The sequence below is a fragment of the Schistocerca gregaria genome, chromosome 2 (genome assembly GCF_023897955.1).
Source record: "Schistocerca gregaria isolate iqSchGreg1 chromosome 2, iqSchGreg1.2, whole genome shotgun sequence".
In the NCBI taxonomy this organism is placed as follows: Eukaryota; Metazoa; Arthropoda; class Insecta; order Orthoptera; family Acrididae; genus Schistocerca; species Schistocerca gregaria.
Window position 1 is genome coordinate 1,016,280,291 of NC_064921.1, and position 17,676 is coordinate 1,016,297,966.

At 51.9% G+C, this 17,676-nt stretch overlaps 53 non-coding genes across 53 annotated transcripts; 36 read left to right on the top strand and 17 right to left on the bottom strand.

Annotated features, from left to right (window-relative positions):
• Positions 1 to 406: 406 nt before the first annotated feature.
• Positions 407 to 479, top strand: Trnav-cac (transfer RNA valine (anticodon CAC)). The gene has a single exon. It is a non-coding gene; the product is annotated as a tRNA-Val (tRNA).
• A 158-nt stretch (positions 480 to 637) lies between these two features.
• Positions 638 to 710, top strand: Trnav-aac (transfer RNA valine (anticodon AAC)). The gene has a single exon. It is a non-coding gene; the product is annotated as a tRNA-Val (tRNA).
• A 193-nt stretch (positions 711 to 903) lies between these two features.
• Positions 904 to 975, bottom strand: Trnap-ugg (transfer RNA proline (anticodon UGG)). Its single transcript has one exon. It is a non-coding gene; the product is annotated as a tRNA-Pro (tRNA).
• Positions 976 to 1,387: 412 nt separating this feature from the next.
• Positions 1,388 to 1,460, top strand: Trnav-cac (transfer RNA valine (anticodon CAC)). Its single transcript has one exon. It is a non-coding gene; the product is annotated as a tRNA-Val (tRNA).
• Positions 1,461 to 1,618: 158 nt separating this feature from the next.
• On the top strand, positions 1,619 to 1,691 carry Trnav-aac (transfer RNA valine (anticodon AAC)). The gene has a single exon. It is a non-coding gene; the product is annotated as a tRNA-Val (tRNA).
• A 193-nt stretch (positions 1,692 to 1,884) lies between these two features.
• On the bottom strand, positions 1,885 to 1,956 carry Trnap-ugg (transfer RNA proline (anticodon UGG)). Its single transcript has one exon. It is a non-coding gene; the product is annotated as a tRNA-Pro (tRNA).
• A 412-nt stretch (positions 1,957 to 2,368) lies between these two features.
• Trnav-cac (transfer RNA valine (anticodon CAC)) lies at positions 2,369 to 2,441 on the top strand. The gene has a single exon. It is a non-coding gene; the product is annotated as a tRNA-Val (tRNA).
• Positions 2,442 to 2,599: 158 nt separating this feature from the next.
• On the top strand, positions 2,600 to 2,672 carry Trnav-aac (transfer RNA valine (anticodon AAC)). The gene has a single exon. It is a non-coding gene; the product is annotated as a tRNA-Val (tRNA).
• Positions 2,673 to 2,865: 193 nt separating this feature from the next.
• On the bottom strand, positions 2,866 to 2,937 carry Trnap-ugg (transfer RNA proline (anticodon UGG)). The gene has a single exon. It is a non-coding gene; the product is annotated as a tRNA-Pro (tRNA).
• A 412-nt stretch (positions 2,938 to 3,349) lies between these two features.
• Trnav-cac (transfer RNA valine (anticodon CAC)) lies at positions 3,350 to 3,422 on the top strand. The gene has a single exon. It is a non-coding gene; the product is annotated as a tRNA-Val (tRNA).
• Positions 3,423 to 3,580: 158 nt separating this feature from the next.
• Trnav-aac (transfer RNA valine (anticodon AAC)) lies at positions 3,581 to 3,653 on the top strand. The gene has a single exon. It is a non-coding gene; the product is annotated as a tRNA-Val (tRNA).
• Positions 3,654 to 3,846: 193 nt separating this feature from the next.
• Trnap-ugg (transfer RNA proline (anticodon UGG)) lies at positions 3,847 to 3,918 on the bottom strand. The gene has a single exon. It is a non-coding gene; the product is annotated as a tRNA-Pro (tRNA).
• A 413-nt stretch (positions 3,919 to 4,331) lies between these two features.
• Positions 4,332 to 4,404, top strand: Trnav-cac (transfer RNA valine (anticodon CAC)). Its single transcript has one exon. It is a non-coding gene; the product is annotated as a tRNA-Val (tRNA).
• A 158-nt stretch (positions 4,405 to 4,562) lies between these two features.
• Positions 4,563 to 4,635, top strand: Trnav-aac (transfer RNA valine (anticodon AAC)). Its single transcript has one exon. It is a non-coding gene; the product is annotated as a tRNA-Val (tRNA).
• A 193-nt stretch (positions 4,636 to 4,828) lies between these two features.
• Trnap-ugg (transfer RNA proline (anticodon UGG)) lies at positions 4,829 to 4,900 on the bottom strand. The gene has a single exon. It is a non-coding gene; the product is annotated as a tRNA-Pro (tRNA).
• A 412-nt stretch (positions 4,901 to 5,312) lies between these two features.
• Positions 5,313 to 5,385, top strand: Trnav-cac (transfer RNA valine (anticodon CAC)). The gene has a single exon. It is a non-coding gene; the product is annotated as a tRNA-Val (tRNA).
• A 158-nt stretch (positions 5,386 to 5,543) lies between these two features.
• Trnav-aac (transfer RNA valine (anticodon AAC)) lies at positions 5,544 to 5,616 on the top strand. The gene has a single exon. It is a non-coding gene; the product is annotated as a tRNA-Val (tRNA).
• Positions 5,617 to 5,806: 190 nt separating this feature from the next.
• On the bottom strand, positions 5,807 to 5,881 carry Trnap-ugg (transfer RNA proline (anticodon UGG)). Its single transcript has one exon. It is a non-coding gene; the product is annotated as a tRNA-Pro (tRNA).
• A 413-nt stretch (positions 5,882 to 6,294) lies between these two features.
• On the top strand, positions 6,295 to 6,367 carry Trnav-cac (transfer RNA valine (anticodon CAC)). Its single transcript has one exon. It is a non-coding gene; the product is annotated as a tRNA-Val (tRNA).
• Positions 6,368 to 6,525: 158 nt separating this feature from the next.
• Positions 6,526 to 6,598, top strand: Trnav-aac (transfer RNA valine (anticodon AAC)). The gene has a single exon. It is a non-coding gene; the product is annotated as a tRNA-Val (tRNA).
• Positions 6,599 to 6,791: 193 nt separating this feature from the next.
• Positions 6,792 to 6,863, bottom strand: Trnap-ugg (transfer RNA proline (anticodon UGG)). The gene has a single exon. It is a non-coding gene; the product is annotated as a tRNA-Pro (tRNA).
• Positions 6,864 to 7,275: 412 nt separating this feature from the next.
• On the top strand, positions 7,276 to 7,348 carry Trnav-cac (transfer RNA valine (anticodon CAC)). Its single transcript has one exon. It is a non-coding gene; the product is annotated as a tRNA-Val (tRNA).
• A 158-nt stretch (positions 7,349 to 7,506) lies between these two features.
• Trnav-aac (transfer RNA valine (anticodon AAC)) lies at positions 7,507 to 7,579 on the top strand. The gene has a single exon. It is a non-coding gene; the product is annotated as a tRNA-Val (tRNA).
• Positions 7,580 to 7,772: 193 nt separating this feature from the next.
• On the bottom strand, positions 7,773 to 7,844 carry Trnap-ugg (transfer RNA proline (anticodon UGG)). The gene has a single exon. It is a non-coding gene; the product is annotated as a tRNA-Pro (tRNA).
• A 412-nt stretch (positions 7,845 to 8,256) lies between these two features.
• Positions 8,257 to 8,329, top strand: Trnav-cac (transfer RNA valine (anticodon CAC)). The gene has a single exon. It is a non-coding gene; the product is annotated as a tRNA-Val (tRNA).
• Positions 8,330 to 8,487: 158 nt separating this feature from the next.
• Trnav-aac (transfer RNA valine (anticodon AAC)) lies at positions 8,488 to 8,560 on the top strand. Its single transcript has one exon. It is a non-coding gene; the product is annotated as a tRNA-Val (tRNA).
• A 193-nt stretch (positions 8,561 to 8,753) lies between these two features.
• Positions 8,754 to 8,825, bottom strand: Trnap-ugg (transfer RNA proline (anticodon UGG)). The gene has a single exon. It is a non-coding gene; the product is annotated as a tRNA-Pro (tRNA).
• Positions 8,826 to 9,237: 412 nt separating this feature from the next.
• Trnav-cac (transfer RNA valine (anticodon CAC)) lies at positions 9,238 to 9,310 on the top strand. Its single transcript has one exon. It is a non-coding gene; the product is annotated as a tRNA-Val (tRNA).
• Positions 9,311 to 9,468: 158 nt separating this feature from the next.
• On the top strand, positions 9,469 to 9,541 carry Trnav-aac (transfer RNA valine (anticodon AAC)). Its single transcript has one exon. It is a non-coding gene; the product is annotated as a tRNA-Val (tRNA).
• Positions 9,542 to 9,734: 193 nt separating this feature from the next.
• Positions 9,735 to 9,806, bottom strand: Trnap-ugg (transfer RNA proline (anticodon UGG)). Its single transcript has one exon. It is a non-coding gene; the product is annotated as a tRNA-Pro (tRNA).
• A 412-nt stretch (positions 9,807 to 10,218) lies between these two features.
• Trnav-cac (transfer RNA valine (anticodon CAC)) lies at positions 10,219 to 10,291 on the top strand. The gene has a single exon. It is a non-coding gene; the product is annotated as a tRNA-Val (tRNA).
• Positions 10,292 to 10,449: 158 nt separating this feature from the next.
• Positions 10,450 to 10,522, top strand: Trnav-aac (transfer RNA valine (anticodon AAC)). The gene has a single exon. It is a non-coding gene; the product is annotated as a tRNA-Val (tRNA).
• A 193-nt stretch (positions 10,523 to 10,715) lies between these two features.
• Trnap-ugg (transfer RNA proline (anticodon UGG)) lies at positions 10,716 to 10,787 on the bottom strand. Its single transcript has one exon. It is a non-coding gene; the product is annotated as a tRNA-Pro (tRNA).
• Positions 10,788 to 11,199: 412 nt separating this feature from the next.
• Positions 11,200 to 11,272, top strand: Trnav-cac (transfer RNA valine (anticodon CAC)). The gene has a single exon. It is a non-coding gene; the product is annotated as a tRNA-Val (tRNA).
• A 158-nt stretch (positions 11,273 to 11,430) lies between these two features.
• On the top strand, positions 11,431 to 11,503 carry Trnav-aac (transfer RNA valine (anticodon AAC)). The gene has a single exon. It is a non-coding gene; the product is annotated as a tRNA-Val (tRNA).
• Positions 11,504 to 11,696: 193 nt separating this feature from the next.
• Trnap-ugg (transfer RNA proline (anticodon UGG)) lies at positions 11,697 to 11,768 on the bottom strand. The gene has a single exon. It is a non-coding gene; the product is annotated as a tRNA-Pro (tRNA).
• A 412-nt stretch (positions 11,769 to 12,180) lies between these two features.
• Positions 12,181 to 12,253, top strand: Trnav-cac (transfer RNA valine (anticodon CAC)). The gene has a single exon. It is a non-coding gene; the product is annotated as a tRNA-Val (tRNA).
• Positions 12,254 to 12,411: 158 nt separating this feature from the next.
• Positions 12,412 to 12,484, top strand: Trnav-aac (transfer RNA valine (anticodon AAC)). Its single transcript has one exon. It is a non-coding gene; the product is annotated as a tRNA-Val (tRNA).
• Positions 12,485 to 12,677: 193 nt separating this feature from the next.
• On the bottom strand, positions 12,678 to 12,749 carry Trnap-ugg (transfer RNA proline (anticodon UGG)). The gene has a single exon. It is a non-coding gene; the product is annotated as a tRNA-Pro (tRNA).
• A 412-nt stretch (positions 12,750 to 13,161) lies between these two features.
• On the top strand, positions 13,162 to 13,234 carry Trnav-cac (transfer RNA valine (anticodon CAC)). The gene has a single exon. It is a non-coding gene; the product is annotated as a tRNA-Val (tRNA).
• A 158-nt stretch (positions 13,235 to 13,392) lies between these two features.
• Trnav-aac (transfer RNA valine (anticodon AAC)) lies at positions 13,393 to 13,465 on the top strand. Its single transcript has one exon. It is a non-coding gene; the product is annotated as a tRNA-Val (tRNA).
• A 677-nt stretch (positions 13,466 to 14,142) lies between these two features.
• Positions 14,143 to 14,215, top strand: Trnav-cac (transfer RNA valine (anticodon CAC)). Its single transcript has one exon. It is a non-coding gene; the product is annotated as a tRNA-Val (tRNA).
• Positions 14,216 to 14,373: 158 nt separating this feature from the next.
• On the top strand, positions 14,374 to 14,446 carry Trnav-aac (transfer RNA valine (anticodon AAC)). Its single transcript has one exon. It is a non-coding gene; the product is annotated as a tRNA-Val (tRNA).
• A 193-nt stretch (positions 14,447 to 14,639) lies between these two features.
• Positions 14,640 to 14,711, bottom strand: Trnap-ugg (transfer RNA proline (anticodon UGG)). The gene has a single exon. It is a non-coding gene; the product is annotated as a tRNA-Pro (tRNA).
• A 412-nt stretch (positions 14,712 to 15,123) lies between these two features.
• On the top strand, positions 15,124 to 15,196 carry Trnav-cac (transfer RNA valine (anticodon CAC)). The gene has a single exon. It is a non-coding gene; the product is annotated as a tRNA-Val (tRNA).
• Positions 15,197 to 15,354: 158 nt separating this feature from the next.
• Trnav-aac (transfer RNA valine (anticodon AAC)) lies at positions 15,355 to 15,427 on the top strand. Its single transcript has one exon. It is a non-coding gene; the product is annotated as a tRNA-Val (tRNA).
• Positions 15,428 to 15,620: 193 nt separating this feature from the next.
• Trnap-ugg (transfer RNA proline (anticodon UGG)) lies at positions 15,621 to 15,692 on the bottom strand. The gene has a single exon. It is a non-coding gene; the product is annotated as a tRNA-Pro (tRNA).
• Positions 15,693 to 16,104: 412 nt separating this feature from the next.
• Positions 16,105 to 16,177, top strand: Trnav-cac (transfer RNA valine (anticodon CAC)). Its single transcript has one exon. It is a non-coding gene; the product is annotated as a tRNA-Val (tRNA).
• Positions 16,178 to 16,335: 158 nt separating this feature from the next.
• Trnav-aac (transfer RNA valine (anticodon AAC)) lies at positions 16,336 to 16,408 on the top strand. Its single transcript has one exon. It is a non-coding gene; the product is annotated as a tRNA-Val (tRNA).
• Positions 16,409 to 16,601: 193 nt separating this feature from the next.
• Positions 16,602 to 16,673, bottom strand: Trnap-ugg (transfer RNA proline (anticodon UGG)). Its single transcript has one exon. It is a non-coding gene; the product is annotated as a tRNA-Pro (tRNA).
• A 412-nt stretch (positions 16,674 to 17,085) lies between these two features.
• Positions 17,086 to 17,158, top strand: Trnav-cac (transfer RNA valine (anticodon CAC)). The gene has a single exon. It is a non-coding gene; the product is annotated as a tRNA-Val (tRNA).
• A 158-nt stretch (positions 17,159 to 17,316) lies between these two features.
• On the top strand, positions 17,317 to 17,389 carry Trnav-aac (transfer RNA valine (anticodon AAC)). The gene has a single exon. It is a non-coding gene; the product is annotated as a tRNA-Val (tRNA).
• A 193-nt stretch (positions 17,390 to 17,582) lies between these two features.
• Positions 17,583 to 17,654, bottom strand: Trnap-ugg (transfer RNA proline (anticodon UGG)). The gene has a single exon. It is a non-coding gene; the product is annotated as a tRNA-Pro (tRNA).
• Positions 17,655 to 17,676: the final 22 nt, after the last annotated feature.

Genomic DNA, 17,676 nt, shown 5'->3' on the forward strand with positions numbered 1-17,676 from the left:
CGTGGCAAATGACTATTATTTCAGTGCATTGGGTCCCTCGATGTGGTCCAGGGTGCTCTGGAAAGTCTCGTGTAGGCTGGCGGGATGGGGGCGGCGCGAATTCCCGCGGTCGGCGGCCTTCCTGGGCTATTGGTACCTTCATGTAGAGCTGCCGCTGGGCTCGCACTCCCTGCTGCTAAGAAAGTGATTGCTTTTGCTGCTATGATTTGCAATCACGACTGCGGGAAACGCCGCTATTTCGTTAGGGGTGCTACGGCAGACACCTTCTCGAGCACCCCGAAGACTTCTTGAGCCCTTGGCTGTGATGGTTTCCAGGCTGTCAAAAGAACTGTCGCGTGTGCATTCACGGACGGGAGAGAGGCTGAGGTAATTGCGAGTGAACGGAGATGGACTCCTCCCGTTCGCAGTTTCCGTAGTGTAGCGGTTATCACGTCTGCTTCACACGCAGAAGGTCCCCGGTTCGATCCCGGGCGGGAACAGTATTTTCCTGCCTATGTCGTATTGTACTCCAGTGAGCCACGACATGTGAGGATCTTCTGCATGTACCTTTGTTCTGCAAGTAGCGCATTTATTTAATTTCTTAGTAACGATGACAACACCAGCACGAGTTGTCTCTAATGTAAGGCGCACACAAGTAGTTTCCGTGGTGTAGCGGTTATCACGTCTGCCTAACACGCAGAAGGTCCCCGTGTCGATCCCGGGCGGAAACACTTTTTTATCATTAAAAACAAGACATACTAACATGCATCTGCTACCATCTGTACCCAAAAACCTTCGTAATCGCCTTCACACGTCAGATCAGTGTCAATTGCTCACATCAAATATGAATTTCATTTGATACTGACGCCGAGCATTTTGCGTCGACTCAGCCACTCACGTGCGACCAGTTTGCACAAAACGCTAGGGCTCGTCCGGGATTTGAACCCGGGACCTCCTGCACCCAAAGCAGGAATCATACCCCTAGACCAACGAGCCATCTGACGTGGCAAATGACTATTATTTCAGTGCACTGGGTCCCTCGATGTGGTCCAGGGTGCTCTGGAAAGTCTCGTGTAGGCTGGCGGGATGGGGGCGGCGCGAATTCCCGCGGTCGGCGGCCTTCCTGGGCTATTGGTACCTTCATGTAGAGCTGCCGCTGGGCTCGCACTCCCTGCTGCTAAGAAAGTGATTGCTTTTGCTGCTATGATTTGCAATCACGACTGCGGGAAACGCCGCTATTTCGTTAGGGGTGCTACGGCAGACACCTTCTCGAGCACCCCGAAGACTTCTTGAGCCCTTGGCTGTGATGGTTTCCAGGCTGTCAAAAGAACTGTCGCGTGTGCATTCACGGACGGGAGAGAGGCTGAGGTAATTGCGAGTGAACGGAGATGGACTCCTCCCGTTCGCAGTTTCCGTAGTGTAGCGGTTATCACGTCTGCTTCACACGCAGAAGGTCCCCGGTTCGATCCCGGGCGGGAACAGTATTTTCCTGCCTATGTCGTATTGTACTCCAGTGAGCCACGACATGTGAGGATCTTCTGCATGTACCTTTGTTCTGCAAGTAGCGCATTTATTTAATTTCTTAGTAACGATGACAACACCAGCACGAGTTGTCTCTAATGTAAGGCGCACACAAGTAGTTTCCGTGGTGTAGCGGTTATCACGTCTGCCTAACACGCAGAAGGTCCCCGTGTCGATCCCGGGCGGAAACACTTTTTTATCATTAAAAACAAGACATACTAACATGCATCTGCTACCATCTGTACCCAAAAACCTTCGTAATCGCCTTCACACGTCAGATCAGTGTCAATTGCTCACATCAAATATGAATTTCATTTGATACTGACGCCGAGCATTTTGCGTCGACTCAGCCACTCACGTGCGACCAGTTTGCACAAAACGCTAGGGCTCGTCCGGGATTTGAACCCGGGACCTCCTGCACCCAAAGCAGGAATCATACCCCTAGACCAACGAGCCATCTGACGTGGCAAATGACTATTATTTCAGTGCATTGGGTCCCTCGATGTGGTCCAGGGTGCTCTGGAAAGTCTCGTGTAGGCTGGCGGGATGGGGGCGGCGCGAATTCCCGCGGTCGGCGGCCTTCCTGGGCTATTGGTACCTTCATGTAGAGCTGCCGCTGGGCTCGCACTCCCTGCTGCTAAGAAAGTGATTGCTTTTGCTGCTATGATTTGCAATCACGACTGCGGGAAACGCCGCTATTTCGTTAGGGGTGCTACGGCAGACACCTTCTCGAGCACCCCGAAGACTTCTTGAGCCCTTGGCTGTGATGGTTTCCAGGCTGTCAAAAGAACTGTCGCGTGTGCATTCACGGACGGGAGAGAGGCTGAGGTAATTGCGAGTGAACGGAGATGGACTCCTCAAGTCCGCAGTTTCCGTAGTGTAGCGGTTATCTCGTCTGCTTCACACGCAGAAGGTCCCCGGTTCGATCCCGGGCGGGAACAGTATTTTCCTGCCTATGTAGTATTGTACTCCAGTGAGCCACGACATGTGAGGATCTTCTGCATGTACCTTTGTTCTGCAAGTAGCGCATTTATTTAATTTCTTAGTAACGATGACAACACCAGCACGAGTTGTCTCTAATGTAAGGCGCACACAAGTAGTTTCCGTGGTGTAGCGGTTATCACGTCTGCCTAACACGCAGAAGGTCCCCGTGTCGATCCCGGGCGGAAACACTTTTTTATCATTAAAAACAAGACATACTAACATGCATCTGCTACCATCTGTACCCAAAAACCTTCGTAATCGCCTTCACACGTCAGATCAGTGTCAATTGCTCACATCAAATATGAATTTCATTTGATACTGACGCCGAGCATTTTGCGTCGACTCAGCCACTCACGTGCGACCAGTTTGCACAAAACGCTAGGGCTCGTCCGGGATTTGAACCCGGGACCTCCTGCACCCAAAGCAGGAATCATACCCCTAGACCAACGAGCCATCTGACGTGGCAAATGACTATTATTTCAGTGCATTGGGTCCCTCGATGTGGTCCAGGGTGCTCTGGAAAGTCTCGTGTAGGCTGGCGGGATGGGGGCGGCGCGAATTCCCGCGGTCGGCGGCCTTCCTGGGCTATTGGTACCATCATGTAGAGCTGCCGCTGGGCTCGCACTCCCTGCTGCTAAGAAAGTGATTGCTTTTGCTGCTATGATTTCCAATCACGACTGCGGGAAACGCCGCTATTTCGTTAGGGGTGCTACGGCAGACACCTTCTCGAGCACCCCGAAGACTTCTTGAGCCCTTGGCTGTGATGGTTTCCAGGCTGTCAAAAGAACTGTCGCGTGTGCATTCACGGACGGGAGAGAGGCTGAGGTAATTGCGAGTGAACGGAGATGGACTCCTCCCGTTCGCAGTTTCCGTAGTGTAGCGGTTATCACGTCTGCTTCACACGCAGAAGGTCCCCGGTTCGATCCCGGGCGGGAACAGTATTTTCCTGCCTATGTCGTATTGTACTCCAGTGAGCCACGACATGTGAGGATCTTCTGCATGTACCTTTGTTCTGCAAGTAGCGCATTTATTTAATTTCTTAGTAACGATGACAACACCAGCACGAGTTGTCTCTAATGTAAGGCGCACACAAGTAGTTTCCGTGGTGTAGCGGTTATCACGTCTGCCTAACACGCAGAAGGTCCCCGTGTCGATCCCGGGCGGAAACACTTTTTTATCATTAAAAACAAGACATACTAACATGCATCTGCTACCATCTGTACCCAAAAACCTTCGTAATCGCCTTCACACGTCAGATCAGTGTCAATTGCTCACATCAAATATGAATTTCATTTGATACTGACGCCGAGCATTTTGCGTCGACTCAGCCACTCACGTGCGACCAGTTTGCACAAAACGCTAGGGCTCGTCCGGGATTTGAACCCGGGACCTCCTGCACCCAAAGCAGGAATCATACCCCTAGACCAACGAGCCATCTGACGTGGCAAATGACTATTATTTCAGTGCACTGGGTCCCTCGATGTGGTCCAGGGTGCTCTGGAAAGTCTCGTGTAGGCTGGCGGGATGGGGGCGGCGCGAATTCCCGCGGTCGGCGGCCTTCCTGGGCTATTGGTACCTTCATGTAGAGCTGCCGCTGGGCTCGCACTCCCTGCTGCTAAGAAAGTGATTGCTTTTGCTGATATGATTTGCAATCACGACTGCGGGAAACGCCGCCTATTTCGTTAGGGGTGCTACGGCAGACACCTTCTCGAGCACCCCGAAGACTTCTTGAGCCCTTGGCTGTGATGGTTTCCAGGCTGTCAAAAGAACTGTCGCGTGTGCATTCACGGACGGGAGAGAGGCTGAGGTAATTGCGAGTGAACGGAGATGGACTCCTCCCGTTCGCAGTTTCCGTAGTGTAGCGGTTATCACGTCTGCTTCACACGCAGAAGGTCCCCGGTTCGATCCCGGGCGGGAACAGTATTTTCCTGCCTATGTCGTATTGTACTCCAGTGAGCCACGACATGTGAGGATCTTCTGCATGTACCTTTGTTCTGCAAGTAGCGCATTTATTTAATTTCTTAGTAACGATGACAACACCAGCACGAGTTGTCTCTAATGTAAGGCGCACACAAGTAGTTTCCGTGGTGTAGCGGTTATCACGTCTGCCTAACACGCAGAAGGTCCCCGTGTCGATCCCGGGCGGAAACACTTTTTTATCATTAAAAACAAGACATACTAACATGCATCTGCTACCATCTGTACCCAAAAACCTTCGTAATCGCCTTCACACGTCAGATCAGTGTCAATTGCTCACATCAAATATGAATTTCATTTGATACTGACGCCGAGCATTTTGCGTCGACTCAGCCACTCACGTGCGACCAGTTTGCACAAAACGCTAGGGCTCGTCCGGGATTTGAACCCGGGACCTCCTGCACCCAAAGCAGGAATCATACCCCTAGACCAACGAGCCATCTGACGTGGCAAATGACTATTATTTCAGTGCACTGGGTCCCTCGATGTGGTCCAGGGTGCTCTGGAAAGTCTCGTGTAGGCTGGCGGGATGGGGGCGGCGCGAATTCCCGCGGTCGGCGGCCTTCCTGGGCTATTGGTACCTTCATGTAGAGCTGCCGCTGGGCTCGCACTCCCTGCTGCTAAGAAAGTGATTGCTTTTGCTGCTATGATTTGCAATCACGACTGCGGGAAACGCCGCTATTTCGTTAGGGGTGTTACGGCAGACACCTTCTCGAGCACCCCGAAGACTTCTTGAGCCCTTGGCTGTGATGGTTTCCAGGCTGTCAAAAGAACTGTCGCGTGTGCATTCACGGACGGAAGAGAGGCTGAGGTAATTGCGAGTGAACGGAGATGGACTCCCCCCGTTCGCAGTTTCCGTAGTGTAGCGGTTATCACGTCTGCTTCACACGCAGAAGGTCCCCTGTTCGATCCCGGGCGGGAACAGTATTTTCCTGCCTATGTCGTATTGTACTCCAGTGAGCCACGACATGTGAGGATCTTCTGCATGTACCTTTGTTCTGCAAGTAGCGCATTTATTTAATTTCTTAGTAACGATGACAACACCAGCACGAGTTGTCTCTAATGTAAGGCGCACACAAGTAGTTTCCGTGGTGTAGCGGTTATCACGTCTGCCTAACACGCAGAAGGTCCCCGTGTCGATCCCGGGCGGAAACACTTTTTTATCATTAAAAACAAGACATACTAACATGCATCTGCTACCATCTGTACCCAAAAACCTTCGTAATCGCCTTCACACGTCAGATCAGTGTCAATTGCTCACATCAAATATGAATTTCATTTGATACTGACGCCGAGCATTTTGCGTCGACTCAGCCACTCACGTGCGACCAGTTTGCACAAAACGCTAGGGCTCGTCCGGGATTTGAACCCGGGACCTCCTGCACCCAAAGCAGGAATCATACCCCTAGACCAACGAGCAATCTGACGTGGCAAATGACTATTATTTCAGTGCACTGGGTCCCTCGATGTGGTCCAGGGTGCTCTGGAAAGTCTCGTGTAGGCTGGCGGGATGGGGGCGGCGCGAATTCCCGCGGTCGGCGGCCTTCCTGGGCTATTGGTACCTTCATGTAGAGCTGCCGCTGGGCTCGCACTCCCTGCTGCTAAGAAAGTGATTGCTTTTGCTGATATGATTTGCAATCACGACTGCGGGAAACGCCGCCTATTTCGTTAGGGGTGCTACGGCAGACACCTTCTCGAGCACCCCGAAGACTTCTTGAGCCCTTGGCTGTGATGGTTTCCAGGCTGTCAAAAGAACTGTCGCGTGTGCATTCACGGACGGGAGAGAGGCTGAGGTAATTGCGAGTGAACGGAGATGGACTCCTCCCGTTCGCAGTTTCCGTAGTGTAGCGGTTATCACGTCTGCTTCACACGCAGAAGGTCCCCGGTTCGATCCCGGGCGGGAACAGTATTTTCCTGCCTATGTCGTATTGTACTCCAGTGAGCCACGACATGTGAGGATCTTCTGCATGTACCTTTGTTCTGCAAGTAGCGCATTTATTTAATTTCTTAGTAACGATGACAACACCAGCACGAGTTGTCTCTAATGTAAGGCGCACACAAGTAGTCTCCGTGGTGTAGCGGTTATCACGTCTGCCTAACACGCAGAAGGTCCCCGTGTCGATCCCGGGCGGAAACACTTTTTTATCATTAAAAACAAGACATACTAACATGCATCTGCTACCATCTGTACCCAAAAACCTTCGTAATCGCCTTCACACGTCAGATCAGTGTCAATTGCTCACATCAAATACGAATTTCATTTGATACTGACGCCGAGCATTTTGCGTCGACTCAGCCACTCACGTGCGACCAGTTTGCACAAAACGCTAGGGCTCGTCCGGGATTTGAACCCGGGACCTCCTGCACCCAAAGCAGGAATCATACCCCTAGACCAACGAGCCATCTGACGTGGCAAATGACTATTATTTCAGTGCACTGGGTCCCTCGATGTGGTCCAGGGTGCTCTGGAAAGTCTCGTGTAGGCTGGCGGGATGGGGGCGGCGCGAATTCCCGCGGTCGGCGGCCTTCCTGGGCTATTGGTACCTTCATGTAGAGCTGCCGCTGGGCTCGCACTCCCTGCTGCTAAGAAAGTGATTGCTTTTGCTGCTATGATTTGCAATCACGACTGCGGGAAACGCCGCTATTTCGTTAGGGGTGCTACGGCAGACACCTTCTCGAGCACCCCGAAGACTTCTTGAGCCCTTGGCTGTGATGGTTTCCAGGCTGTCAAAAGAACTGTCGCGTGTGCATTCACGGACGGGAGAGAGGCTGAGGTAATTGCGAGTGAACGGAGATGGACTCCTCCCGTTCGCAGTTTCCGTAGTGTAGCGGTTATCACGTCTGCTTCACACGCAGAAGGTCCCCGGTTCGATCCCGGGCGGGAACAGTATTTTCCTGCCTATGTCGTATTGTACTCCAGTGAGCCACGACATGTGAGGATCTTCTGCATGTACCTTTGTTCTGCAAGTAGCGCATTTATTTAATTTCTTAGTAACGATGACAACACCAGCACGAGTTGTCTCTAATGTAAGGCGCACACAAGTAGTTTCCGTGGTGTAGCGGTTATCACGTCTGCCTAACACGCAGAAGGTCCCCGTGTCGATCTCGGGCGGAAACACTTTTTTATCATTAAAAACAAGACATACTAACATGCATCTGCTACCATCTGTACCCAAAAACCTTCGTAATCGCCTTCACACGTCAGATCAGTGTCAATTGCTCACATCAAATATGAATTTCATTTGATACTGACGCCGAGCATTTTGCGTCGACTCAGCCACTCACGTGCGACCAGTTTGCACAAAACGCTAGGGCTCGTCCGGGATTTGAACCCGGGACCTCCTGCACCCAAAGCAGGAATCATACCCCTAGCCCAACGAGCCATCTGACGTGGCAAATGACTATTATTTCAGTGCACTTGGTCCCTCGATGTGGTCCAGGGTGCTCTGGAAAGTCTCGTGTAGGCTGGCGGGATGGGGGCGGCGCGAATTCCCGCGGTCGGCGGCCTTCCTGGGCTATTGGTACCTTCATGTAGAGCTGCCGCTGGGCTCGCACTCCCTGCTGCTAAGAAAGTGATTGCTTTTGCTGCTATGATTTGCAATCACGACTGCGGGAAACGCCGCTATTTCGTTAGGGGTGCTACGGCAGACACCTTCTCGAGCACCCCGAAGACTTCTTGAGCCCTTGGCTGTGATGGTTTCCAGGCTGTCAAAAGAACTGTCGCGTGTGCATTCACGGACGGGAGAGAGGCTGAGGTAATTGCGAGTGAACGGAGATGGACTCCTCCCGTTCGCAGTTTCCGTAGTGTAGCGGTTATCACGTCTGCTTCACACGCAGAAGGTCCCCGGTTCGATCCCGGGCGGGAACAGTATTTTCCTGCCTATGTCGTATTGTACTCCAGTGAGCCACGACATGTGAGGATCTTCTGCATGTACCTTTGTTCTGCAAGTAGCGCATTTATTTAATTTCTTAGTAACGATGACAACACCAGCACGAGTTGTCTCTAATGTAAGGCGCACACAAGTAGTTTCCGTGGTGTAGCGGTTATCACGTCTGCCTAACACGCAGAAGGTCCCCGTGTCGATCCCGGGCGGAAACACTTTTTTATCATTAAAAACAAGACATACTAACATGCATCTGCTACCATCTGTACCCAAAAACCTTCGTAATCGCCTTCACACGTCAGATCAGTGTCAATTGCTCACATCAAATATGAATTTCATTTGATACTGACGCCGAGCATTTTGCGTCGACTCAGCCACTCACGTGCGACCAGTTTGCACAAAACGCTAGGGCTCGTCCGGGATTTGAACCCGGGACCTCCTGCACCCAAAGCAGGAATCATACCCCTAGACCAACGAGCCATCTGACGTGGCAAATGACTATTATTTCAGTGCACTGGGTCCCTCGATGTGGTCCAGGGTGCTCTGGAAAGTCTCGTGTAGGCTGGCGGGATGGGGGCGGCGCGAATTCCCGCGGTCGGCGGCCTTCCTGGGCTATTGGTACCTTCATGTAGAGCTGCCGCTGGGCTCGCACTCCCTGCTGCTAAGAAAGTGATTGCTTTTGCTGCTATGATTTGCAATCACGACTGCGGGAAACGCCGCTATTTCGTTAGGGGTGCTACGGCAGACACCTTCTCGAGCACCCCGAAGACTTCTTGAGCCCTTGGCTGTGATGGTTTCCAGGCTGTCAAAAGAACTGTCGCGTGTGCATTCACGGACGGGAGAGAGGCTGAGGTAATTGCGAGTGAACGGAGATGGACTCCTCCCGTTCGCAGTTTCCGTAGTGTAGCGGTTATCACGTCTGCTTCACACGCAGAAGGTCCCCGGTTCGATCCCGGGCGGGAACAGTATTTTCCTGCCTATGTCGTATTGTACTCCAGTGAGCCACGACATCTGAGGATCTTCTGCATGTACCTTTGTTCTGCAAGTAGCGCATTTATTTAATTTCTTAGTAACGATGACAACACCAGCACGAGTTGTCTCTAATGTAAGGCGCACACAAGTAGTTTCCGTGGTGTAGCGGTTATCACGTCTGCCTAACACGCAGAAGGTCCCCGTGTCGATCCCGGGCGGAAACACTTTTTTATCATTAAAAACAAGACATACTAACATGCATCTGCTACCATCTGTACCCAAAAACCTTCGTAATCGCCTTCACACGTCAGATCAGTGTCAATTGCTCACATCAAATATGAATTTCATTTGATACTGACGCCGAGCATTTTGCGTCGACTCAGCCACTCACGTGCGACCAGTTTGCACAAAACGCTAGGGCTCGTCCGGGATTTGAACCCGGGACCTCCTGCACCCAAAGCAGGAATCATACCCCTAGACCAACGAGCCATCTGACGTGGCAAATGACTATTATTTCAGTGCACTGGGTCCCTCGATGTGGTCCAGGGTGCTCTGGAAAGTCTCGTGTAGGCTGGCGGGATGGGGGCGGCGCGAATTCCCGCGGTCGGCGGCCTTCCTGGGCTATTGGTACCTTCATGTAGAGCTGCCGCTGGGCTCGCACTCCCTGCTGCTAAGAAAGTGATTGCTTTTGCTGCTATGATTTGCAATCACGACTGCGGGAAACGCCGCTATTTCGTTAGGGGTGCTACGGCAGACACCTTCTCGAGCACCCCGAAGACTTCTTGAGCCCTTGGCTGTGATGGTTTCCAGGCTGTCAAAAGAACTGTCGCGTGTGCATTCACGGACGGGAGAGAGGCTGAGGTAATTGCGAGTGAACGGAGATGGACTCCTCCCGTTCGCAGTTTCCGTAGTGTAGCGGTTATCACGTCTGCTTCACACGCAGAAGGTCCCCGGTTCGATCCCGGGCGGGAACAGTATTTTCCTGCCTATGTCGTATTGTACTCCAGTGAGCCACGACATGTGAGGATCTTCTGCATGTACCTTTGTTCTGCAAGTAGCGCATTTATTTAATTTCTTAGTAACGATGACAACACCAGCACGAGTTGTCTCTAATGTAAGGCGCACACAAGTAGTTTCCGTGGTGTAGCGGTTATCACGTCTGCCTAACACGCAGAAGGTCCCCGTGTCGATCTCGGGCGGAAACACTTTTTTATCATTAAAAACAAGACATACTAACATGCATCTGCTACCATCTGTACCCAAAAACCTTCGTAATCGCCTTCACACGTCAGATCAGTGTCAATTGCTCACATCAAATATGAATTTCATTTGATACTGACGCCGAGCATTTTGCGTCGACTCAGCCACTCACGTGCGACCAGTTTGCACAAAACGCTAGGGCTCGTCCGGGATTTGAACCCGGGACCTCCTGCACCCAAAGCAGGAATCATACCCCTAGCCCAACGAGCCATCTGACGTGGCAAATGACTATTATTTCAGTGCACTTGGTCCCTCGATGTGGTCCAGGGTGCTCTGGAAAGTCTCGTGTAGGCTGGCGGGATGGGGGCGGCGCGAATTCCCGCGGTCGGCGGCCTTCCTGGGCTATTGGTACCTTCATGTAGAGCTGCCGCTGGGCTCGCACTCCCTGCTGCTAAGAAAGTGATTGCTTTTGCTGCTATGATTTGCAATCACGACTGCGGGAAACGCCGCTATTTCGTTAGGGGTGCTACGGCAGACACCTTCTCGAGCACCCCGAAGACTTCTTGAGCCCTTGGCTGTGATGGTTTCCAGGCTGTCAAAAGAACTGTCGCGTGTGCATTCACGGACGGGAGAGAGGCTGAGGTAATTGCGAGTGAACGGAGATGGACTCCTCCCGTTCGCAGTTTCCGTAGTGTAGCGGTTATCACGTCTGCTTCACACGCAGAAGGTCCCCGGTTCGATCCCGGGCGGGAACAGTATTTTCCTGCCTATGTCGTATTGTACTCCAGTGAGCCACGACATGTGAGGATCTTCTGCATGTACCTTTGTTCTGCAAGTAGCGCATTTATTTAATTTCTTAGTAACGATGACAACACCAGCACGAGTTGTCTCTAATGTAAGGCGCACACAAGTAGTTTCCGTGGTGTAGCGGTTATCACGTCTGCCTAACACGCAGAAGGTCCCCGTGTCGATCCCGGGCGGAAACACTTTTTTATCATTAAAAACAAGACATACTAACATGCATCTGCTACCATCTGTACCCAAAAACCTTCGTAATCGCCTTCACACGTCAGATCAGTGTCAATTGCTCACATCAAATATGAATTTCATTTGATACTGACGCCGAGCATTTTGCGTCGACTCAGCCACTCACGTGCGACCAGTTTGCACAAAACGCTAGGGCTCGTCCGGGATTTGAACCCGGGACCTCCTGCACCCAAAGCAGGAATCATACCCCTAGACCAACGAGCCATCTGACGTGGCAAATGACTATTATTTCAGTGCACTGGGTCCCTCGATGTGGTCCAGGGTGCTCTGGAAAGTCTCGTGTAGGCTGGCGGGATGGGGGCGGCGCGAATTCCCGCGGTCGGCGGCCTTCCTGGGCTATTGGTACCTTCATGTAGAGCTGCCGCTGGGCTCGCACTCCCTGCTGCTAAGAAAGTGATTGCTTTTGCTGCTATGATTTGCAATCACGACTGCGGGAAACGCCGCTATTTCGTTAGGGGTGCTACGGCAGACACCTTCTCGAGCACCCCGAAGACTTCTTGAGCCCTTGGCTGTGATGGTTTCCAGGCTGTCAAAAGAACTGTCGCGTGTGCATTCACGGACGGGAGAGAGGCTGAGGTAATTGCGAGTGAACGGAGATGGACTCCTCCCGTTCGCAGTTTCCGTAGTGTAGCGGTTATCACGTCTGCTTCACACGCAGAAGGTCCCCGGTTCGATCCCGGGCGGGAACAGTATTTTCCTGCCTATGTCGTATTGTACTCCAGTGAGCCACGACATGTGAGGATCTTCTGCATGTACCTTTGTTCTGCAAGTAGCGCATTTATTTAATTTCTTAGTAACGATGACAACACCAGCACGAGTTGTCTCTAATGTAAGGCGCACACAAGTAGTTTCCGTGGTGTAGCGGTTATCACGTCTGCCTAACACGCAGAAGGTCCCCGTGTCGATCTCGGGCGGAAACACTTTTTTATCATTAAAAACAAGACATACTAACATGCATCTGCTACCATCTGTACCCAAAAACCTTCGTAATCGCCTTCACACGTCAGATCAGTGTCAATTGCTCACATCAAATATGAATTTCATTTGATACTGACGCCGAGCATTTTGCGTCGACTCAGCCACTCACGTGCGACCAGTTTGCACAAAACGCTAGGGCTCGTCCGGGATTTGAACCCGGGACCTCCTGCACCCAAAGCAGGAATCATACCCCTAGCCCAACGAGCCATCTGACGTGGCAAATGACTATTATTTCAGTGCACTTGGTCCCTCGATGTGGTCCAGGGTGCTCTGGAAAGTCTCGTGTAGGCTGGCGGGATGGGGGCGGCGCGAATTCCCGCGGTCGGCGGCCTTCCTGGGCTATTGGTACCTTCATGTAGAGCTGCCGCTGGGCTCGCACTCCCTGCTGCTAAGAAAGTGATTGCTTTTGCTGCTATGATTTGCAATCACGACTGCGGGAAACGCCGCTATTTCGTTAGGGGTGCTACGGCAGACACCTTCTCGAGCACCCCGAAGACTTCTTGAGCCCTTGGCTGTGATGGTTTCCAGGCTGTCAAAAGAACTGTCGCGTGTGCATTCACGGACGGGAGAGAGGCTGAGGTAATTGCGAGTGAACGGAGATGGACTCCTCCCGTTCGCAGTTTCCGTAGTGTAGCGGTTATCACGTCTGCTTCACACGCAGAAGGTCCCCGGTTCGATCCCGGGCGGGAACAGTATTTTCCTGCCTATGTCGTATTGTACTCCAGTGAGCCACGACATGTGAGGATCTTCTGCATGTACCTTTGTTCTGCAAGTAGCGCATTTATTTAATTTCTTAGTAACGATGACAACACCAGCACGAGTTGTCTCTAATGTAAGGCGCACACAAGTAGTTTCCGTGGTGTAGCGGTTATCACGTCTGCCTAACACGCAGAAGGTCCCCGTGTCGATCTCGGGCGGAAACACTTTTTTATCATTAAAAACAAGACATACTAACATGCATCTGCTACCATCTGTACCCAAAAACCTTCGTAATCGCCTTCACACGTCAGATCAGTGTCAATTGCTCACATCAAATATGAATTTCATTTGATACTGACGCCGAGCATTTTGCGTCGACTCAGCCACTCACGTGCGACCAGTTTGCACAAAACGCTAGGGCTCGTCCGGGATTTGCACCCGGGACCTCCTGCACCCAAAGCAGGAATCATACCCCTAGCCCAACGAGCCATCTGACGTGGCAAATGACTATTATTTCAGTGCACTTGGTCCCTCGATGTGGTCCAGGGTGCTCTGGAAAGTCTCGTGTAGGCTGGCGGGATGGGGGCGGCGCGAATTCCCGCGGTCGGCGGCCTTCCTGGGCTATTGGTACCTTCATGTAGAGCTGCCGCTGGGCTCGCACTCCCTGCTGCTAAGAAAGTGATTGCTTTTGCTGCTATGATTTGCAATCACGACTGCGGGAAACGCCGCTATTTCGTTAGGGGTGCTACGGCAGACACCTTCTCGAGCACCCCGAAGACTTCTTGAGCCCTTGGCTGTGATGGTTTCCAGGCTGTCAAAAGAACTGTCGCGTGTGCATTCACGGACGGGAGAGAGGCTGAGGTAATTGCGAGTGAACGGAGATGGACTCCTCCCGTTCGCAGTTTCCGTAGTGTAGCGGTTATCACGTCTGCTTCACACGCAGAAGGTCCCCGGTTCGATCCCGGGCGGGAACAGTATTTTCCTGCCTATGTCGTATTGTACTCCAGTGAGCCACGACATGTGAGGATCTTCTGCATGTACCTTTGTTCTGCAAGTAGCGCATTTATTTAATTTCTTAGTAACGATGACAACACCAGCACGAGTTGTCTCTAATGTAAGGCGCACACAAGTAGTTTCCGTGGTGTAGCGGTTATCACGTCTGCCTAACACGCAGAAGGTCCCCGTGTCGATCTCGGGCGGAAACACTTTTTTATCATTAAAAACAAGACATACTAACATGCATCTGCTACCATCTGTACCCAAAAACCTTCGTAATCGCCTTCACACGTCAGATCAGTGTCAATTGCTCACATCAAATATGAATTTCATTTGATACTGACGCCGAGCATTTTGCGTCGACTCAGCCACTCACGTGCGACCAGTTTGCACAAAACGCTAGGGCTCGTCCGGGATTTGAACCCGGGACCTCCTGCACCCAAAGCAGGAATCATACCCCTAGCCCAACGAGCCATCTGACGTGGCAAATGACTATTATTTCAGTGCACTTGGTCCCTCGATGTGGTCCAGGGTGCTCTGGAAAGTCTCGTGTAGGCTGGCGGGATGGGGGCGGCGCGAATTCCCGCGGTCGGCGGCCTTCCTGGGCTATTGGTACCTTCATGTAGAGCTGCCGCTGGGCTCGCACTCCCTGCTGCTAAGAAAGTGATTGCTTTTGCTGCTATGATTTGCAATCACGACTGCGGGAAACGCCGCTATTTCGTTAGGGGTGCTACGGCAGACACCTTCTCGAGCACCCCGAAGACTTCTTGAGCCCTTGGCTGTGATGGTTTCCAGGCTGTCAAAAGAACTGTCGCGTGTGCATTCACGGACGGGAGAGAGGCTGAGGTAATTGCGAGTGAACGGAGATGGACTCCTCCCGTTCGCAGTTTCCGTAGTGTAGCGGTTATCACGTCTGCTTCACACGCAGAAGGTCCCCGGTTCGATCCCGGGCGGGAACAGTATTTTCCTGCCTATGTCGTATTGTACTCCAGTGAGCCACGACATGTGAGGATCTTCTGCATGTACCTTTGTTCTGCAAGTAGCGCATTTATTTAATTTCTTAGTAACGATGACAACACCAGCACGAGTTGTCTCTAATGTAAGGCGCACACAAGTAGTTTCCGTGGTGTAGCGGTTATCACGTCTGCCTAACACGCAGAAGGTCCCCGTGTCGATCCCGGGCGGAAACACTTTTTTATCATTAAAAACAAGACATACTAACATGCATCTGCTACCATCTGTACCCAAAAACCTTCGTAATCGCCTTCACACGTCAGATCAGTGTCAATTGCTCACATCAAATATGAATTTCATTTGATACTGACGCCGAGCATTTTGCGTCGACTCAGCCACTCACGTGCGACCAGTTTGCACAAAACGCTAGGGCTCGTCCGGGATTTGAACCCGGGACCTCCTGCACCCAAAGCAGGAATCATACCCCTAGACCAACGAGCCATCTGACGTGGCAAATGACTATTATTTCAGTGCACTGGGTCCCTCGATGTGGTCCAGGGTGCTCTGGAAAGTCTCGTGTAGGCTGGCGGGATGGGGGCGGCGCGAATTCCCGCGGTCGGCGGCCTTCCTGGGCTATTGGTACCTTCATGTAGAGCTGCCGCTGGGCTCGCACTCCCTGCTGCTAAGAAAGTGATTGCTTTTGCTGCTATGATTTGCAATCACGACTGCGGGAAACGCCGCTATTTCGTTAGGGGTGCTACGGCAGACACCTTCTCGAGCACCCCGAAGACTTCTTGAGCCCTTGGCTGTGATGGTTTCCAGGCTGTCAAAAGAACTGTCGCGTGTGCATTCACGGACGGGAGAGAGGCTGAGGTAATTGCGAGTGAACGGAGATGGACTCCTCCCGTTCGCAGTTTCCGTAGTGTAGCGGTTATCACGTCTGCTTCACACGCAGAAGGTCCCCGGTTCGATCCCGGGCGGGAACAGTATTTTCCTGCCTATGTCGTATTGTACTCCAGTGAGCCACGACATCTGAGGATCTTCTGCATGTACCTTTGTTCTGCAAGTAGCGCATTTATTTAATTTCTTAGTAACGATGACAACACCAGCACGAGTTGTCTCTAATGTAAGGCGCACACAAGTAGTTTCCGTGGTGTAGCGGTTATCACGTCTGCCTAACACGCAAAAGGTCCCCGTGTCGATCCCGGGCGGAAACACTTTTTTATCATTAAAAACAAGACATACTAACATGCATCTGCTACCATCTGTACCCAAAAACCTTCGTAATCGCCTTCACACGTCAGATCAGTGTCAATTGCTCACATCAAATATGAATTTCATTTGATACTGACGCCGAGCATTTTGCGTCGACTCAGCCACTCACGTGCGACCAGTTTGCACAAAACGCTAGGGCTCGTCCGGGATTTGAACCCGGGACCTCCTGCACCCAAAGCAGGAATCATACCCCTAGACCAACGAGCCATCTGACGTGGCAAATGACTATTATTTCAGTGCACTGGGTCCCTCGATGTGGTCCAGGGTGCTCTGGAAAGTCTCGTGTAGGCTGGCGGGATGGGGGCGGCGCGAATTCCCGCGGTCGGCGGCCTTCCTGGGCTATTGGTACCTTCATGTAGAGCTGCCGCTGGGCTCGCACTCCCTGCTGCTAAGAAAGTGATTGCTTTTGCTGCTATGATTTGCAATCACGACTGCGGGAAACGCCGCTATTTCGTTAGGGGTGCTACGGCAGACACCTTCTCGAGCACCCCGAAGACTTCTTGAGCCCTTGGCTGTGATGGTTTCCAGGCTGTCAAAAGAACTGTCGCGTGTGCATTCACGGACGGGAGAGAGGCTGAGGTAATTGCGAGTGAACGGAGATGGACTCCTCCCGTTCGCAGTTTCCGTAGTGTAGCGGTTATCACGTCTGCTTCACACGCAGAAGGTCCCCGGTTCGATCCCGGGCGGGAACAGTATTTTCCTGCCTATGTCGTATTGTACTCCAGTGAGCCACGACATGTGAGGATCTTCTGCATGTACCTTTGTTCTGCAAGTAGCGCATTTATTTAATTTCTTAGTAACGATGACAACACCAGCACGAGTTGTCTCTAATGTAAGGCGCACACAAGTAGTTTCCGTGGTGTAGCGGTTATCACGTCTGCCTAACACGCAGAAGGTCCCCGTGTCGATCCCGGGCGGAAACACTTTTTTATCATTAAAAACAAGACATACTAACATGCATCTGCTACCATCTGTACCCAAAAACCTTCGTAATCGCCTTCACACGTCAGATCAGTGTCAATTGCTCACATCAAATATGAATTTCATTTGATACTGACGCCGAGCATTTTGCGTCGACTCAGCCACTCACGTGCGACCAGTTTGCACAAAACGCTAGGGCTCGTCCGGGATTTGAACCCGGGACCTCCTGCACCCAAAGCAGGAATCATACCCCTAGACCAACGAGCCATCTGACGTGGCAAATGACTAT